The 15,487-nt window shown below is 50.1% G+C and overlaps 1 protein-coding gene across 1 annotated transcript in view; it reads left to right on the top strand.

The window, feature by feature from the left end:
• The window catches only part of LOC133208002 (zinc finger protein 501-like), a 30,713-nt gene extending 19,135 nt beyond the window's left edge, over positions 1–11,578 (top strand). The window contains exon 5 of the mRNA XM_061345557.1: positions 10,984–11,578. The gene's annotated coding sequence lies outside the window, so the exon portion shown is untranslated. The remainder of the gene's footprint in view (positions 1–10,983) is intronic.
• The last annotated feature ends 3,909 nt before the right edge of the window (positions 11,579–15,487 follow it).

The following is a 15,487-nucleotide window of genomic DNA, read 5'->3' as shown; positions in this document are numbered from 1 at the left end:
CATGCTTGATCCACCTGGGAAGGGAAGGAAGATTCTCTCCAGCTCCCGGGCCAGAGGAGGTATGGACCTGCGGCATTTGCTCTCTGACTACCAGGCCTCTCCTTTAACTCCCTACCAAAGAGCCCTGGGCTGCAGGGCCACTTCCCTCATGGAAAGATTGGGTTTGATGAAGGAAATCATTAAGCACTCAGTGAAACGACAGGCAAATTTAGATCAAACAGCAGGAAATTTGCTCTCCAGCAGCACAGAGGAGCCGTGCTGTGGAAAGCTCTGGTCTGGCAGGAGGTCATCCAAGACAAACAGGCAGCTGCCTTCTGGGGTGGACTGGCCAACTGGCAGGATGGGCGAGAGCTAGGGATCTGGGCAGGTGAAGCTGTACAAGCAGTTTGGCTTTGTGCTCCACTGAGTTCACCACAGGCGGTCAGGGAGGAGTTCCCACCCTGCCCACAGTCTGAAGGACACTAACCCCAGCCCACGCAGGGAGCAGAAGGAGCCTTTCCCACCATAGCCTGAGGCAGTCTGGTGGATTTTTTTTTCCTCAGCAGAAGAGGATATTTATCAGCCTGAGTGTCATCAGCATGGTCCCAGCCAGGTTTGGTGCAGATCATGTCCTCCTTGGTGAGGTGGCCTGGGGCCCAGTGTTCACAGACAGGCTTTGGGCTCTTTCATTAAGAGTATTTGTGTACAGACATAGAGATAAATGCTCCAAAGGTGATGTTCCTATGATACCCATGTGAGTGCCTTCTTGCTGGAGTGAACAGGGAGACAGATGCTGCCTTCTGCATTGCTATAGCACTGCAGGTTTTGATGCAGCAGTGACTTCTCAGTGGAGGTCTCTGGCTGAAGAGTCAGCAGTAAAGATTGAAGGCTCATAGACTTTTTCAGATGACATGTCCTGCTCTCTTTCGTGGGGCAGGAAGAGAGAGTGATTGAATTGTGGTGTGTTTCCTCTCCAGTTTCTTCACTGTTTGAAATCTGTGTTGTGTGAGAGCTCTTGCCCTTGGAGAGTGATTTGGCAGCACTTGGGTGACCACTCCATAAACCCCACCTGTCTGACTGGTTTCTGCAAAGCAGAAGTTACAGCTGAAACAGTGGTGAACCTTAATAGGAGAGAAGGTTTGTGCCTCTCCAAGCAATACCTGTGGTATGAGCAAGACAAAGGCTTCACTCAAGTGTAAGCTGATATATTTCTAGCAAGTACAGGTGATGGCTTCCTGAGAACCTGCCTGGGAGTTCCTTTGTTCACTGAAATCTTTATCAAGAGAGTGAAGGTGATTTTCCAGACTTGTTGATGTCCTCAAGAAACAGCCTGCATGGAGGCTTTCCAGGATGCTGCAATCTCAGCTACTGCCCTTTGACAGCAGCAAAGATAAAGATACACGAACCTTCTGCTCAAGGAAGCTCCTTCCTCCTCTTGCACCACTTCCTTGAGATTAGCACGCAGTCTGCTGTTTTATGGCCTGAGGCTCTATCAGAAGAAGCAACTGGGATTTCACATACAGCCCTAACCGCCTGTGAGAGTACTCTGACTTGTTTCTCCTCAACCACTTGGAGCAAGAGCTTGTGTGAAGGTGTTTGAGCTCCACATAAGTGTGAGAAAGCATGGGGGTGGAGCTGGCTGATCTGCTCTGACTCTGCAAGGAAGAGGGATGGATCTCGTTTAGGCAACCTAAGCAAGTAGCTGTTGCTTAGAGTTAAAGAAAGAAAGATGAGTTAAAACCATGTTCCCTGGCATGATAATGCCTGGAACAACAGCATGTTTATGTAAGACTAAAAACAGCCATGAAAGTCTGCCAGCCTAGCCATGAATGTCCTGGTGAACCTCCCAGAGCTCACAGCCATGGTGTCAGCTAGCTCCATTTGGCAAGATTGGACACAAAAGGGAGAGAGATCTGTAAGTGGGACCAGCTGGGGGGTTTGAGGTTGCACAGACCTGACATGAGAAGGGCCTATGGCAATGCTAATCAGCAAAAAGGGAAGGGGAGGTGAACTTCCTCCTATTTTTCCTAACTGAACCTAGGAGGTTCCTAATCTGAACCTCCCTGGTGCTATTTGAGGCCATTTCCTCTCATTCTATCACTTGTTACTTGGGAGGAGAGTCTAACTCTTCTCCGTAACAATATGTAACTCACCTTATTACAGCCTCCTTTCAGGTAGGTGTAGAGAGCAGTAAGTTCTTTCCTGAGCATCCTTTTTTTACAGACTAAACAACCCCACTTCTCTCAGCTGTTCCTCATCAGACTTGGGCTCTAAGCCCTTCACCAGCTTAGTTGCCCTTCCCTGAACACGCTCCAGCACTTCAGTATCTCTCTTGTAGGGAGGGGCCCAGAACTGAACATACGATTGAATGCGTGGCCTTACCAGTGCTCAGTACAGGGCGATCATCACTGCCCTGGCCCTGCTGGCCACACTATTGCTGATACAGGCCAGGATGCTGTTGGCCTTCTTGGTTGCCTCGGCACAAGCTGCTCATGTGCAGCCGGCTGTTGACCAACATCCCCTGGTCCTTTTCCTCCCAGCACCTTTCCAGCCACTCTTCTCCAAGCCTATAGCATTGCATGGGGTTGTTGTGGCCCAAAGTGCAGTATCCAGCCCTGAGCCTTGTTGAACTTCATACAATTAGCCTCAGCCTATAGATCTAGCCTGTCCAGATCCCTCTATAGAGCCTTCCTTACCCTCATGCTGACTGACACTCCCATCCAATTTAGTGTCATCTGCAGCCTTACTGAGGGTGCACTTGATCCCCTCATCCAGATCATTGATGAAGATACCAAACAGAACTGGAACTAGTACTGAGCCCTGGAGAGTACCACTTGAGACTGGTCACCAGCTGGGTTTAAATTCATTCACCACCACTCTTTGAGCTTGGCCATCCACAGCTCATTCCCCACAGTTCCTCCTGGGAGAGGAAGCTGGGCTCGCTAGCTTGCTGTCAGGATGCAGTTTCAGAGGCTTTCCTCAGATGAAGTGTTAGGAAGACCCTGGGCTGTTGGGCTTAAGAGTCCTCAGGCTGATGAATGCAGATGAAACCTCTGCTCATCACGGGCCATCCACTGGTACAAGTGCTTCCAGAAACCAGTCGTGCTTTGTCTTGGAAACAGGTTGAGTTTGGGCTGTTTTGTGTCCAATGGTCCTCTTAGGAGACTGCCTTGGGGACCTTCCCTCTCAACGTTTAGGATCTTCTATGGATTGCCAGCACAAATGTATTTGTGGCCAGCTTCTTCATCTGTTCTTGAGCCAGAGGACAGTGCTGGCACAAACAGCCCTTCTCCCTGCCTGTACTCTGGTTCAAAATAGTCTTTCTTTGGCCTTGGGCTTCAGAGGGATGCGTTTCAAAACCAGAAATAAATGGGCTTGAAATATTTCCTATAATTTGTAAAATCTTGACCCTCTGATAGCAAGATTAGAAGAAAAATAAAAAAAATTAATCATTCAGACTGGAGAAGCTGTTGTTGAATAGGCAGCACTGTAAAGCCAGTACCTCTTGCTTACAATCGAACTCATGGATTTTTAGATATTGATGTACGAGGGATTGAGTAAACAGCCATTGTGCCTCTAAGGAATGCGTCCCAGGCTGTCCTGAGCTGGAATACTTTGTACTTTCCTGATTGCCTTCCAAGAATTTCAAATTACTTTGTAACAGAAAAACAAGCCTGCTTCACGAGATGTTTGCGAGGTTCTTGGGACAGCCTTTATTCCTCCACACTGTGATGTGGCTGGTTTTGGGGCAGAGCTCTGCAACTTAGGAACTGTGGGATGCTGCGCGCATGCATGTTCATAAAGAGGTGGGAATTAACATGTGAAGAATAAACTGATCAGGAAAGTCAGCCTGGATGCATTAAAACCCTGCTGTAGCGCACAGGTATGCAAGCAGTGTGCAGCCTTGTCAGTCCCTGTTCCTAGTCTGCTGGCCATCTAAGTGCCATTTGGCTAGTTTTGACCTGAGACCAAAGGGCAGAAATGAAGACAACTTTCCACTGGGGCTGGGGGCTTGCAGTTAGAACATGCAACAAAGGCAGCTTTGAGGTGGTGTTCTCAGCCGGTGGGGGCAGTCCTGTTTTGGGCATCATGGCCGGAACTTTGGTAAAAGAGGCAGGAGGGTCCCTTGCTACCTGGGTTGTTCTTGGGTTTGGTTTCTAAGCCATCAGCCTGGAGGTATGGAAAGAGTCATGAATTTGGGTTACCAAACCATCTGCTGGCTTCATTTTATAAACCAATTAAAGCAAAATTGTTTCCAGCCCTTCTGTTTGCAAGATGTAGTCTAAAGAGAGAGAGCCAAGCCAGGATTTGCCTGATCCTGACACAGCTCCAAGTATGAATTAATTTGATCTAAACCCTCTGCTGTGCGTGCTAGAAAGTGAGGAGTTCCCTTCTGAGGGCTCAGGGAGCATGCAGGTAAATAGGGCTGCCATGCTGTTAGGTTTGAAAGGTGATGAAGCCCAGGAAAATGCATTTTGACACTTCTTATTACTGCTTTTAATCAGAAATTATTAAACAGAGTAAAAAAATAGTAGAAAGTAAGAACACTTTTGCATGGTAGCAGATAATAGTGTGTTGCTGAAGACTGATGGATGACAGGTCTAGGTGTGTTGGAAGGAGTTGCTGAAGCAATGGTCTGGGGAGCTCTTCCTACAGCACCCCACAGAGCTGGGGGGCTAATGTGACTGCATGGGTAGATGGGGGCATGGGACCCTTGAGCACTGGCTCCTTGTCACCTCTCAAAGCATGAAACTTTGATTTCTTCCTTCTTCCCCAGTGAAAGGCAGGCAAAGAGAGCAAGAAAAGGGGTAGAGATGAAAAGAGAAGGTAGGATGAGATTGTTCTTCCTTGTCCTCCTTTGGCAGCTGTCACCTTTCAAAACTGAAGAATAATCTTTTGTTGGAAGGGAAGGTGAGGCCATGACTGCTGGTGAGGGGTATATACATAGAGGATTCAGTATTCTTTCCTGCGTGTTTTTATGTCTGTAGGGTTTTCCTTCCTGTTCTGTAGAGATGTCATGCCCAGGAGAGATGGGAAAATGAGTCCTCGTAAGCCTGCAGGGCATGTTTTTGGGGATGCCCTTATGTCTAGGGACTGCTTGACAGCTAAAGATGATAGGCTCAGGATTCCCTTATGAAAGCAGGGACAGGTTGCCTTGGTGCTCCAGTATGTGCTTGCTGGAGAGGACACACATCCACACCACTGGTGCCAAACCTCTTGTGACTGCCTCTGAGATGCCCTGGGTGTGAAATGGAGAGAAATGACGTCTGATGTTACAGAGGTAGATTTGAGTTAAAGCATCTCCTTTCTCAAGTAGGAGAAGAAAACTTGCCCCAGTGCTGAGTGTTGAAGAGGATGGGATGGGACGAGATGATGAAATGAGATGATAAGATGGGGGTGGCTATGGTGTTGGGCTTGCAGGATGCTGTGGGGATAGCCCTGCCATGCCAACAACCAGCTGAATGTAGCATAGTTGTGTATGGAGGGGCTGCCCATGTCTCACACCTTACTTACAGGGAGGAGAAAAGAAAACAACAGGCTGGCAGGAAGGCAGGAGAAGGGTCTTCCCCAATAAGCAAAGGGGGTAGCACAGCTGCAGGGTTCTGGACTGGCTCTGCTGTGGCAGCTACTTGGTTTACCAGAAGAAAGCCCTGAGCACAGCACCGGGCCGAGCCGGCGGCTTATGTAAGAGCTGGCAGAGGGGCCGGTGGTGCGGAAACCCAACGGGGTGCAATCGCCTTTGATTTTCTCCTGTTTGCTCAGCAGCTTTCATGCGGCAGGGGAGCGAGGAGAGGGCACGAGATTCCTGCACACTGAACTCCTCTGTTTCTCTCGGCAGGATAAACAGGACATAAAACAAAGCCCTGAGCCAGCCCTCGCCTCCAAGGCAGCATGCTGCCAAACTCCCCACAGGGCAGCCTGTCCCACCATGTGCTCCCTGGGGAACAGCCATCCCATCCAGGGTGACACGGCCTGGGATGCAGGGAGGTTATGGGAGCCCACCCAGGGCGGTTTATGGGCACTGTAGCCGTTTTTGCATCAAGGTGATGGTTGCCCCATGCGTTGGTGAGGGGTGGGCAGGAAAAAGGTGTCAAAGGTCCCTGGCAGGGCTCAGACATCAAGTCCAATGCCCTTGGAGAACTGAGGATGGGTGCTCCAGAAGTGACACCAAGCTGGGCACAGTGTGGACATCAGCTGGACTGGATGTCCCCTGCAAGGGTTTTGCTGTGACCCAACTGCCCCACAAGGCACAGTCCCAGGCGGTGGGACCAAGCCCTGTCTGATGCACCATGGGATGTGGTGGGGTGAGTTCTCTCTCCAATAGGCTCTTTCTGTGGGTTTCAATGCTCCCTTAAAGCTGGGCTGCTTTATTTATAACTTCCCCTAAGGAGTAATTTCTTGGCTCTCTTACCCTCATGTCAGTGACAGGGGGTGATGGGGCTGACCTCAGCCCTTTCACAACACAGTATTAGCTAAGCTGGGTCCCCAGAGATGTGCCAGGCCAAGCCCATGCCAGCTCCCTTGAATTTCCACATGGCCATGACTTCACCACTGTCAGCCTGCTGCAGGGCAAGGTGAGAAGATAGGGAGCAAATGCTTGCTGCTGAGGTTAGAAACACGTCCAAGAATTTAAAGTGGGGTTTGCTCTGGAGCAAAGTGTTCTTGAAGTCACTTGCTTGGGGAAAAGCATTCGCAAAAGTGAGGGTGCAGCAAAACTCCTAGGAAATGAAATCACTGCTAAAGCAACACAAAGGCAGAATGCTTTGGGGCTGCACCTCTATCCTGGTTGTCTGTCCTTCGAGCAAGGTCCCTTCTCCTCCAAGCTACTGCTGGTGAGTTCACAGAATAGTTTGGGTTGGAAGAGACCTTCAAAGGTCATCTAGTTTCAACCCCCTGCCACAGGCAGAGACATCTTCAAGTAGAACAGGTTGCCCAGAATCACATCCAGCCTGGCTTTGTTGTCTCCAGGGATGGTGCATTCATTACCTCTCTGGGCAACCTGAGGGTTTACCACCACCCTCGTTATAAAATACTGTTTCCTCACATCCAGCCTGAATCTCCCCTCCTAGTTTTAAACCATTATCCCTCATCCTATTGCAACAGACCATGCTAGAAATTCTATCTCATCTTATACAGACCCCTTTCAAGAACTGAAAAGTCACAATAAGGTCTCCTGCCCCAGCTATGCCACACTCCATGTGCCATGTGCAATAGTGTTGCCAACTTCTGCTCTCAAAAGAAAGAGCTTTGGCAGGGAAAAAGCTGCCTGGGCAGAGAACTGTTTTCCTGGCTGGGATGTGGGAGCTCTGAGCTGCACATATTGGAAATGCAGAGGTAGGAAAGGCAGGTGCTGCCTGCTGCCGTGCTGAGCCAGAAAAGCCGGGCTGGGGTGGCCTTCAGGTTCCCTTTCTTGTGCCCAGATGGGAAGACCAAACTGGTGGCTGCAGCTGTATGAGGGCTGGGGTCATCAAAGGCTGTGGATGTACGTGGGGCTGCCTCCCCCTGTAGCCACACCAGCTTTGGTCATAGGAGGCTTGAGAAGCAGCATGCCTGGGTGCTGATCCAGTTGCCTGCTTGTGGATGCTGAGTACCTCTGCAAGTGCCAGTGGCCAGCAGAACCAAAGCTGTGCTCCTCCAAAGCCATCATGATCTTGGTGGTGGGATACACAACCCCTGGGACCACTTGCCCAAGCCTCTTGGCTTGGGGTTCTGCAAGAGCTGGCCTTCTCATAGGATTCCCACTTTGTGCTCAATGGGTTGGAAATACTGTAAGAGCAGCCCTTTTTCTGTTTTGCTTTAGTTTTTTTTCCCCTGATGTTTGTGTCTTTCCACTTCCGCCTCTGGCCAAGGCAAGCGGTGCCAAGGCACAAGGGCCAGGCACACCCAGAGGGAGAGGGAAGCAAAGCACCCACAACATGCAGGAAAACAGGGACAGAAAGCAAACACAGCGGCTCGGAGTGAGGAGGAGGATTTGCTTGCTGGATCCGGCCAAGGGATGGCTTTCCTCAGGGGCTCCATGGACTCAAAGTCGGTATCGTTGCTCCAATCCAGCACCCTGTCGTCCGCTCTTGCACTGATGCTGGTTTGTCACAGGAGAATCTGCACATGGGGTGCACACAGGGTTCAACACCCTCCCGCTTTCCAGCCATGTAGTCAGGTCTCCTTGGCCGCACTTTGAGCAGCAATATGGGCTCAAGCTGCACAACTTGAAAAGGCTCAAGCTCTCAAAAAGCAATGAGGGATCAAAGCTTTCTAAACACTCAGGGCATTTGGCCCAGGAGGTTTTGTTCCAACTATTTATAGCAGTTGGGGCCAAGCGAGTTCAGAGTTGGAGGCAAACTTTTCCAAAGCTGGGGGCCATTTGGATTAGGGAGGGGGAAAGGGAGTTCAGCCAGGCCTGTTTCCAGCAAACGTTGACTCCTTCCCTTAGGTATGTGTTGCTATCCATGACACACTAACAACAGCTCTGCACAGAAGTTCCTGGCTGGGGCTGTAAAGATTGAAACAAAAATGTGACTCGGCTGGAAAGGAGAACATGAAATAGAGGAAGTTGCCAAACAGCAAAGCTGTAGCATTTGAAAGTGAAAACTTTCCTTACCAGCTTGTTTTCATCTTCTGGTCAATGTCCTTCAATTGCAAACACATTCATATTGTTTTCAAGGGGAGAGATGGTGATGACTTTACAGCAGAAAGACCAAGATACGGCTTCCTGAAGCATATGCCGTGCTTAGAAATGGAGAGGAGGGGTCTGTTTATCTTCAAGGTGGGGATTAAAAGTGCTGTCACTAAAGAACATGTCCTTTTTCTGCACTACCCTCTGTAGGCAAAGCCAGGCTTAAAATCTGAGCAAACAAACCAACCATGACACCCTTGAAATCATGTCACATTTGAAGCTACAGCCATTGCAGAGCTTGACAGCAGAAGCTGGGGTTTTCCTGTCTGCCAAGAGAATTGTGCTAATGGTGGTGTTTAATCATGAGGAGCATGAGCAGCATGCTTTAGTTACACACATCTTTTTGCATGCCTAGATCTACTCTCTTGATTTCAGGCACCCAGTGTAGGTTAGAAAAGTATCCCTCTGATTACCAGTAGCTTCCCTGGCTCTGTAGGAATAGCATCTCTGAGCTTACTTCTCCCCAGAAGAAGTGGGTTTGGCAGCTTGGTGGTGTCCAGCCCAGGTAGGCTCTTACAGGGAGTGACGTTATGCTCTTTCCTAGCAAGGGCGGTTTGGGTTTTCTGCAAGCTGCTCCATGCTATTGGAGCTGGCTGCTGCATCAACAAACACAGCCCAAGTCTATCACATGTGTGCCTTGGGTTCTTTTCAGAGAGAGAGATGCCATAGCTGGAAGATTTCCTTTCATCGCCGATATTCCCACCAAAGCCAATCCTCTGATGCAGAGGCTGCCCATCCTTGCTGTGAACAATTGGACTGCACTAGAGAAGCCAAACTGTTCTACTTCAGGAAAAAGTACAAGATCTCAAATGGATTTTGAAGAACAAAATTGTCTGTATGTGGTTGGACAGTGGGATGCGAGTGGGCCTGGGCTGACTACACATCAGGGGGCCATGGCTGGTGTTGAAAGGGAATGACTTAGGCAGAAGGGAAGGCTTCCTCTGAAGCTACCCAGGTATCAGCCTCAGGGCTTGTCTTGTTTCGTATGTCCATGAATGACCCAAAAAAGTAGAAAAGCAACATTCAGATGTGTGAATGAGGCAGAGCTGAGGGGGTATCAACAGTATAAGAAGTTATCTCGTAGGGAGCTGTGGCTGCCCCATTCCCAGAAGTGTTCAAGGCCAGGCTGCATGGGGCTTTGTGCAGCCTAGTCTAGCGGAAAGTGTCCCTGCCTGTGGCAGGGGGATTGGAACGAGATGATCTCTAAGGTCCCTTCCAAGACAAACAGTTCTATGATTATAGGTGTCATAAAAATATAATTGGCTGACCTGGAAGACAAACAAAAACATCAATATGAAGCTCAGCAGTACAAAACACAAAGTCTTTGAGCTTGAGGAGCAACAACGTAAGATAGGACTTCACATTTTCCAGAGGTAACAGAGAAGGGCTTCCAACTATCCACTGGTATCATAGTGCCTGTGAGCCACCATGTTAATGCTCATGCAAACAGCAGATGCACCCTCAGTGGACTCTCATGACAAGGCCTCTCTATTGACTCACGGCAAGAGACACCAAGACATTCACTGGAACAGCAGGTACAAATCTGATCATCCTTTCCCTAGAAAAAGGTAGAATAGAGCAAGTGCAAAGAAAATCAGTTGTCTGGGTTGCTGCAAGGGTATAATAGGTGTGAGGGTCAGATGTGGTTGTTCTTCTCCCATCTTGTTTTTTCAACATGGGAGAGACAGGCTCTGAGCCCAGTTTCCACCCCTAGCCAGCAGAAGAAAATGTTCTTCTCATTTTTGCCTCCTAATGATAATGATGACCATTCACCTCTTGTTTTGTACATGTCCTTAATATGAAAATCCATTCTTGTGCTTGGTGCTAATGTTCTCAGTTCTTGGTTTGGAAAGGTTACGCTGGCCAACTGGACAGTCATGCGGTTCTCTGAGAGGCTGTCTGTTTTGCAATTAACAGACAAAATGCCTACCACTGTGGTTGGAAAGAAGCTTTAATTAAAATCCTTTGGTATTGGCCTTGGCCAGACTGCGGAGTGAATGGGAAGAGGCCAAAAGGCCTGGGCCAGTGTCTTGGGTCACCCTAGGAGGGTGCCCACTTAGCTGAGACTGAACACAAGGAAGAACTTGGTTTATAATTGCATGGGCTTTTTTTTCTTTTTCCCCTCAAGTGACCTGCCCAGTGGATGATGACAAGCTGACAGGAGCGCAGATACTGCCAGCCAAAAGTTGGGATAGGTTCACAGGTCGTTTGAATCCTAATGAGGAGCCATGAATAAAAGCTCACATCACACAAATATAAAACACCTCACTGTCTTCTCTAATGAGCATGGCTCTTCAAATGCTTTGTCATAGGCTTTGCGTGACTTTAAGAGCTGCCCAGGGCTGCATCTTTCAGGCTGGACTCCAAGTTGCTGTCATCTACCCCATCTTCTCTCAGATGGCCACCAGTAAGGTACCTCACTCTGCTGGGTGGCCAAGGCAGACCTGCAGCAGCCCTGCGTGTTTATGATGGTGGCACGGATAAGCAAAGTCCTTGGAGGGTGAGATACCCCCTTGTGGGGATGTGTTGGGCCCTGGTCATCCTCACCTGAGTGGACGTTGCCCTCCAGGTGCTTGTCTGTGATGTGCTGGGCTCTGGACAAATGGGCATGTTGTTTAGAGTGTAGTGTTCCCCGCCAATGCTGTAACTGCAGGTGCTACTCTAATGAGCAAGTGCCTGCTCCTCCCAATGTCAAAGTGAATTAACTAATGCAGAAGTCACTTACTAAGCACCAGGAAGCTGGAACCAGGGTAGGTTATGTTGTCCTTTACATGGAGAGAGTCCTGCTAGCTTTCATGGTAGCCAGCACTGTGGGCCTATTTATACTCCCTCTGCTCAGGACAAAGTGATGGACTTTCTTGTTTGCAAGCTAATGAGCAAGCAAAATTAAGAAATCTTAAAAGCTGAATGGTCACTAGCCCCAGAATTTGTTCAAGGCCAGCTTGGACGAAGCCGTGGGTGAGATGGTTTAGTGTGAGGAGTCCCTGCCCATGGCAGGGGGGTTGGAACTTCATGATCTTAAGGTCCTTTCCAACCCTAACTATTCTATGATTCTATGAGGGTGCTACCAGCCCATGTTTACCCTTAACAAGATACCAGGGCCCTGAAGCAATGGAGATGTTTTTCAAAGCATTATTCAAAAATCTCTTTTATTTTTTTCTAAGATTATTAAAGTCACTTTTGCTGGCCCTTGGTTCTATGCACCAAGCCTTGACGTAAATTGGCTTTCACATGGCTTAAGGTTAAAATAAATAAATAAATAAATCCTTTCCTGCTGCCATTTAAGGTGTTGTCTCCTGCTTTCAGGTTTAATTTTGTGCTGTCAAGCTGTGTGGGAGCACTGAGCAGCTTTGGTGTTTTTCAGCCCGTGCTGGTGATGGAGGATGCTTCGTCCGGGTGACCCCAGGCTCTTCAGCTCAGATACACTTGCATATAGCTAGGTAAGTGTAGGTGCCTACTGTCTGGCACCCATCCTGCAGGCAAGAAGGGAGAGGGGGAAGCTTGGGTGGCTGGTAGTGGGAAATGGGTGCCACAGTGATTAAGCACAGGGGCGGTTCCAGGGACTGGTCATCAGTGGGCTTTGGGGCTGGGTGAAACATCCTTCAGGAATCAGTTTAGCCCTTTGCTGGGCCAGCCACCTGTGCAAACCTAGCTTTTGGGATAAAATTAGTATTCTGAGGCAGTGGCAGGGGATTTTTTTTTACTGTTCCCCAAGAAAAATGCCATTTTTAATGCCCAAGTGTAGCAGACAAAAGGGTTGGTGGTGTTTTTCCCTTTCCTTTCAATTCCCTTTCTGCGTGGTGACATTTTCTACTTCCAAAACCAGTTCTTTTTTATTTCTTTTTCCCCTCTTCTTTTTCTCCCTCTTATTTCCCATCCCATCCCCCCCCCCAAGTAACCCTCTGGGGCCATGGCCCCATCCACTTTCCTGGGGTCCCCAATTCTGGCAGGGTGCCGAGGAAGTGCCAAAGCACAGAGGGGTAATGCCAGCACTTCCTGCTCCCTCGCTGGCAGCACAATGGGGACATTCAGGCGGGCACCATGCAGCCCAGCACCAACCCATAGCTAGAGACCTCCCCCCCCGCCCCGCCATCCCCATCCCCCTTATTGCTGTCTCCCAAATAGCAGTGTGAGACAGAAAGCAGCTGACGCCGTGTCCCAGCGCGCCGGCGGAGGCGAATTGGAATCCAGCATCACAAAACAAGCCCTGTGCATGTTCCCCTCCTGACGCAGGCGCGTGTGTGTGTCCTCCTCCCTCTATCCCCCCTAATTCTCCAAGTCTGCCCGGTAACACCAAACTGGGCTCCCTTTCCCACCCCCCCCCCCCAATCCGCGCACTGCCAACACCCAGGGCCTCTGCTGCTGAGCTGCGAGGAGCTGGTGGAGCTGCAGGGAACGGCATGTTTTCCTTCTCCCTTTCTTCCTGCGGAGTCGCTTGTTTTTTAATCAGGGCTGGCAGGGAGGCGTGGGTCAGGGCTTGGAGGCAGACCCCCTCCTCGCCCGGTAACAGCCTACCCGAAAAAAACACGAGGAGATTTCACTGGTGCTCAAGGGAGCCTTGTTTTCAATCACAGGCAGATCAGCGTGTTTTTGAGGGGTGGGATGAAGGAGGGGGGGCACAGCAAGGAAAGCGGGGCTTCCTTCTCACTGGGTCCACCCAGATCTTTTCAGGCTTTCCTGCCTGCTCCAGAGTGGGCTTTTCCCCCTCTCAACTGTGCTTTGCTGTTTTTTCGCTTCTCTGACTGCTTGCAGCAGTTGCTGGGTTTGCAGAAGGTGAGGCAGGGCTGGTGTAAATCCAGAGGTCCTGGACTGCTGGCTGCAGGTTGGGCTTCGGCCTGCTGCCCTCTGGAACTCCCTGGGAAGCAGGGTAGATGCAGGGATGAAAATGATGAAATATGCTGGGTTTCAGGGGGTTTAATTGATGGGTGTCAGCTGCCTGTGCCTCCTCCCTGTGCCTCCTCCCTGCATAAAGAGCTTTTGCAGGTCCCTTGGGCTGAACAGCCACAGGACATGAGCTGATGATTACTGGGTTCAAAATAATAAATCCATTTGGACTTTTCTGGCATGTTCACAACACCTCAGGATGAGTTTGCCAAGGTGTGAGCCATGCTTAGAGCACAGAGGTATCAGGGATATCCAGTGCGCATGCCTGATGTAAGGGATGGGTGTTTGGACCCACAGTTGTGCTGACATACAACAGGGCCTGATGAAAGGTGGAAGCAAGCACCTCCAGAGGAGTGTCATGCTCCCCTGGTCATTTTGGGTGCTGTGTCACAGCACTGGCTGAAGGGAGGATGGAATAAACATCTTCCTGGCTCCAGGGGCCCCAAATGGCTAGGGAGAAAATAGAGTGCCGTAAGCTGGTGCCCTGGGGTGCAAATGAAGAGCAGGCATGCCAGATCCTGCAGGCACTGTGTGCAGTCATTGAGTAAACTGCAGGAACAGAGATTGGGCAGACTGTAGACAGCCAGGGGTATGGCAGGATAATTGGCAGGGCCAATATTTGGGGGTGGCTGGGAGAGGCTGGGGAGGGCACCATGTCCGTGTGCGTGCTGGTGGGGCTCTACCCCAGGGAGAGGCTGAGCCCAGGGCTTCTTGCACAAACTGTTTGTGTAGGGTGAGGAATGCCAGGGCCTGGGGGCATGGAGCAGCTCAGGACGGTCCTGTGGCACCCGTCCTGCAACAGCTGCCTGAAGGAAACATGGATTATAGCTCCCAGGGGACGAGGGCATTGCTGGGCAAGCAGGGTCAGCTCCGCTCTGAAGGATCTTCCCTCCAAAGGGATGGGCAGGCAGCACAGGCATGGGCTGTGTCAATAAAGATTTTTTCTTCGTAAGACTTCAGGATCTTTTTCTCCTGTGCCCTGCTTCCCTCCTCTGTTCCTCAGCATCCGCCCTTCTCATTGACTCCATTAAATTATGTCAGGTCATAGAATCATAGAACAGTTAGGGTTGGAAAGGACCTTAAGATCATCAAGTTCCAACCCCCCTAGCATGGGCAGGGACACCTCGCACTAAACCAGCTCACCCGAGGCTTCCTCCAACCTGGCCTTGAACACTGCCAGGGATGGAGCATTCACAACCTCCCCAGGCAACCTATTCCAGTGCCTCACCACCCTAACAGGAAAGAATTTCTTCCTTATATCCAGTCTAAACTTCCCCTGTTTAAGTTTGAACCCATTACCCCTTGTCCTATCGCTACAGTCCCTAATGAAGAGTCCCTCCCCAGCATCCCTATAGGCCCCCTTCAGGTACTGGAAGGCTGCTATGAGGTCTCCACGCAGCCTTCTCTTCTCCAGGCTGAACAGCCCCAACTTTCTCAGCCTATCTTCATACAGGAGGTGCTCCAGTCCCCTGATCATCCTCGTGGCCCTCCTCTGGACTTGTTCCAACAGTTCCATGTCCTTTTTATGCTAAGAACACCAGAACTGCACACAATACTCCAGGTGAGGCCTCACAAGAGCAGAGTAGAGGGGCAGGATCACCTCCTTCGACCTGCTGGTCACGCTCCTTTTGATGCAGCCCAGGATACGGTTGGCTTTCTGGGCTGCAAGCGCACACTGCAGCCGGCTCATGTTCATTTTCTCATTGACCAACACCCCCAAGTCCTTCCCTGCAGGGCTGCTCTGAATCTCTTCTCTGCCCAGCCTGTAGCTGGTGCCTGGGATTGCTCCGAGCCAGGTGTAGGACCTTGCACTTGTCATGGTTAAACTTCATGAGGTTGGCATCAGCCCACCTCACAAGCGTGTCAAGGTCCCTCTGGATGGCATTCCTTCCCTCCAGCATATCAACCGAACCACACAGCTTGGTGTCATCAGCAAACACAGAATATCTA

Source organism: Neopsephotus bourkii, unplaced genomic scaffold (genome assembly GCF_033783945.1).
Source record: "Neopsephotus bourkii isolate Nb327-2 ecotype Australia unplaced genomic scaffold, CSIRO-AGI_Nbou_v1 NB_234, whole genome shotgun sequence".
In the NCBI taxonomy this organism is placed as follows: Eukaryota; Metazoa; Chordata; class Aves; order Psittaciformes; family Psittacidae; genus Neopsephotus; species Neopsephotus bourkii.
This window is presented reverse-complemented; position numbering and strand designations above follow the sequence as displayed.